The sequence below is a fragment of the Otolemur garnettii genome, unplaced genomic scaffold (genome assembly GCF_000181295.1).
Source record: "Otolemur garnettii isolate 467f Iridium unplaced genomic scaffold, OtoGar3 scaffold00045, whole genome shotgun sequence".
Lineage (NCBI taxonomy): Eukaryota > Metazoa > Chordata > Mammalia > Primates > Galagidae > Otolemur > Otolemur garnettii.
This window is the reverse complement of record NW_003852440.1, coordinates 795,122-799,649: the sequence shown is the minus strand read 5'-3', so window position 1 is coordinate 799,649 and position 4,528 is coordinate 795,122.

Genomic DNA, 4,528 nt, shown 5'->3' with positions numbered 1-4,528 from the left:
CAATAATGAGTAAAAAAATTAAACATGATTCTTGAAATAGTTCTATTTGAAATACAAAGCCAGAAATCAGTTAGTGAAAAGGGAAATAGGCAATGAATTGGGACGAGTATTTTTAGTAAGACGTCATAGTCTCCATTGCTCTCCCTAGGACATGAAACTATCCCCATTACCAGGAGCAGTATGCTGAAAACTTTCCTTCTGTAGCTGAGATAATAATATCCAGGGAATTAACTCTACTCCTGGAATTTAAGCCACATCATTGGGTTTAAACATTTTTCTGTGGTTCAGTAGGCAATGTTAAGCTAATGTCTTTGGTTCAAGTTTGCAGGGAGGTAAGAGAGTTTGGGACAGCAATAGTACTGAACTGATATAAAAGATTTAATTACATAAACATCGTGTAATACGGATATTTCAAAATATATTTCAAGGATGTCACTAAATTCAGAGTTTGTAATGAAGGACTACTTGCTGAATGAGGAGCTTAGGAGATACAGAAGCTGATGACAATGGTGGTAATATCAGTATTGCTTTGCGTGTGGGTAAATACGTAATTGCACTAGGGTTCCCCCATTCATTCTCTCCCTCTTCTAGACAATTATTTCAGCATGTTTTTCACCTCCAATGTTTTGTGTTTCCCCTTCTGGAATACCAGTTGATCATCTTGATTTCTACTTCTCTGAGAACACAGAGGCAGTAAGAGTAGTACCTTTGGGGTCTCCCGCCACCACATCTGCCCCCCCACTCATGTGTCCCTACACTTCCACCTTCTCTTCTGTTTCTGGTGAACCATCTGTCCTCAGAACAAAGGCCATCCCCTCCATTGGCACACTAAATCTCACCCTCTTCTGCCTTCTCAGTGTTGACGTTTCAGCAATTCTTCCCCATGTAGCATCAGATTTTCTTTCTCGCCTGGATCTTTCCATCAACTCCCAAACATGCTATTATTTTTCCCAACTTAAAAACACACTTTCTTGACTCCTCAGACCATTTCGCTGTAGAGTGAAGCTCATTGGAAGGATCATCTGTACTTGCCATCTCCAGTTCCTCTTCTCCACTCTCTTGAGCCCACCTCACGTTTACCCCCACCACTCCCCTGAGCGCACTCGAGCTAGGATCTCCTGTGGCTCCATAACGCGAAATCCCTTCATTTCACTCTATATTTTCCTTGCCTGCTCAGCATTTGTCTCAGCTGAGTCTCCCTCCTCTTAGAAACAGTCTTTTCTGGCCTTCGGAACGCTAGTCTCTCTTATTTTTCCCTTTCTTTCTCTGGTCCTTTCTTCTCATCTCTTCATGTTTTCTTCCCTTTTCTGTCTCCTCACATTTCCTTGGTAACCTCATGCAGTCTCATGGCTCCTAATACCATATTTTGTCAACTTCCAAATTCATATCTCCAGCCTAAGCCTTGCCCCTGAACTCTAGACTCATTCAGCACCCTACTTGGCATTTTGACTTGGATACACCCAATTAACATCGTTTCTACCTCTCCTCCCGAAGCTGCTCCTACAACAGTTACTCTAGTCTAATACCTTCATCTCAGTTCCAACACTGACTGATCTTACAGCTCAAAACCCTGGTGGCATCTTGACATTTCTGTTTCTATCATCCCTTCACATTTAATCACTCAGAAAATGTTGACTCTAACGCTAGGAGGCTGAGGTGGGTGGATTGCCTGAGCTCACAGGTTTGAGACCAGCCTTAGCAAGTGCAAGACCTCCTCTCTAAAAAATAGAAAATAGGCCTTGTGGTGGGCGCCTGTAGTCCTAGCTACTTGGGAGGCTCAGATGAGAATCGCTTGAGCCCAAAAGAGTTAGAAGTTGCTGTGAGCTGTGACACCATGACACTCTACCAAGGGTCACAAAGTGAGACTCTGTCTTAAAAAAACAAAAAATGTTGAATCTAATTCCCAAGTATCCCCTGAATACAGGCCAGTTTCACTTGCCTGTGACCTGTGCAGTTGTACAGTTGCATACCAATGGAGGTGGCAGCCAGGGAAGGTTTGCTTTCAAAGTCCCTGACCACCCCGTCACATTGGTTTCCAACTTTCTTTCTTTCTTTATTTTTGAGACAGAATCACTCAGTCACCCTCAGTAGAGTGCTGTGGTATTGTGGCTCATAGCAACCTCAAACTCTTAGGCTCAAATAATCCTCTTGCTTCAATCTCCCAAGTAGCTGGGACTACAGGTACCTGCCACAATGCCCGGCTAATGTTTTAGAGATGGGGTCTCACTCTTGCTCTGGCTGGTTTTGAATTTCTGAGCTCAAGCAATCCACTGGCCTCAGCCCCCCAGAGCACTGGGATTACAGGTATGAGCCACCGCGCCTGTCCTGGCTTGCAACTTTAATGCCCTGCTATTGCTGTCTTGAAATTCTCAATAATTAAAAAAAATTGTTCTGAGTATGGTAAAATGTACATAACATAAAATTTACCATCTTAACCATTTTTAAGTGTACAGTTCAACAGTGTTAGGTACATTCACATTGTTGGGCAACCAGTCCCCAGAGCTTTTTCGTCTGGCAAACACTTCTCTGGATTTATCTTTGATTTCCCATCTCCTCACTTACTCCACTCCAGCCCTGCTGGCTTTTTTGGTGTCCCCTGTACATCTTGTGCTCATGATTCCCTCTGTCTAGAAAGATCTTTCTTCAGATGTCTGCAACATTCTGTTTATTACCCCCTTTATATCTTTAGGCAAAGAACTCAGTCAATCCTTTTTTCCTTCCTTCCTTTGTTTTCTTTGCTTTTCTTTCCTTTCTCTTTCTTCTCACTATGTCACCCCCAGCAGAGTGCCATGGTGTCATAGCTGACAGCAACCTCAAACTCTTGGGCTCAAGTGATCCCCCTGCCTTAGCCTCCCAAGTAGCTGGGACTCTAGGTGCCTGCCACAATGCCCAAATAGTTTACTGGAGATGGGGATCCGCTCAGGCGGATCTCGAACTCCTGAACTCAAGCAATCACAGGCCTCAGCCTCCCACAGTGCTAGTGATACTGGAATTTCGTCTTTTCTCCTGGCTGGCTTGCCAAATCTGATACCGGAGTTTTAGGTTCTTGGTCTCAGTGATTTGAAGAATAAACCCACAGACCACAAATCAGTGGTAAGACAGAATTTATTTACAGAAAAGAATACAAAAACACTAAAGTTCCCAGTAGGGAGAGAAAACCCAAGTTGGGAGAGAAAAGCTCTCTCTGTTTCTTTCCCCATCTCTCTCCATTTGGGGGTATATACAGGTGCATTGGTTCCTTCTATATGAGGCCAGGAAATGAATGGACACAGTCCCTTCCACTGAGGCAAGGTGAATGAATGCATTAATGAATGGACACAGTCTCTTCCACAAGGTTAAGGAATGGACACAGTCTATTCCCGGAATTGAGGCCTAGGAAACTTACATGAAATTGACCTAGGCATAGGAAATGGATAAGTGCAAAGGGAAGGAGACACCAAGGTGCCAGTGTCTCCCTTAGCAGTTGTCGGGTCCCTTTGGCTATTGGAGCCCCACTCCACCCTTGCCTACGCTCCAGCCTTCTGGTTCCTCTGCCGGATGCTGGGCACCAACACTGCCAAGGTGGAGGCAGCAGGTCCTCCAGCCCAGCTTGGCTGAGCTGGCTGGGGTGCCACCTGTCCTGTATCACTAGGATTACAGGCATTAGCCACCATGCCCAGCTTGGCTACTTTATTTAAAATTACAACCCATTGGCTCAGAGCCTGTGGCTTAAGTGGCTAAGGTGCTAGTCACATACACCTAAGGTGGTGGGTTTGAATCCAGCCTGGGCCCACCAAAAAACAACAATGATGGCTGCAACCAAAAAATAGCCAGGCATTGTGGTGGGCGCCTGTGGTCCCAGCTACTTGGGAGGGCTGAAGCAGGAGACTCACTTGAGCCCAGGAGTTGGAGGTTGCTGTGAGCTGTGATGCCACAGCACTCTACCCAGGGGGGATAGCTTGAGGCTCTGTCTCAAAAGAAAAAAAAATTACAACCCATCACAATGCCAATATTCTCTTTCCCCTGCTTCATCTCCATCATATTTATGGTAACAATATTAACTTACCATTTAACATTTGGTAAGGTTTTTTTTATTTGTTTGCTTTTGCAGTTTTTGGCTGGGGCGGGTTTGAACCCACCACCTCCAGCATATGGGGCTGCCACCCTACTCCTTGAGCCACAGGCACCACCCATGGTAGGTTTTTTGTTCTTTTTTCTTTTTTTTTTGAGACAAAGTCTCACTCTGTTCCTCAGACTAGAAGGCCTTAGCTCCAGCCTCGCTCACAGCAACCTCATGTTCCTGGGCTCAAGTGATTCCCCCTGCCTCAGCCTCCCAAGTAGCTGGGACTATAGGCCACTGGTACATACCTGGCTAGTTTTCTATTTCTAGAAAAGACAGAGCTCACTCTTGCTCAGGCTGGTTTCAAACTGCTGAGCTCAAGCAGTCCACACACCTTGGCCTCCCCAAGTACTGTGATTACAGGCGTGAGCCACCATGCCTGGCCAACATTTGATAAGTTTTATGGTTTATTTTGTTAATTGTCTCATC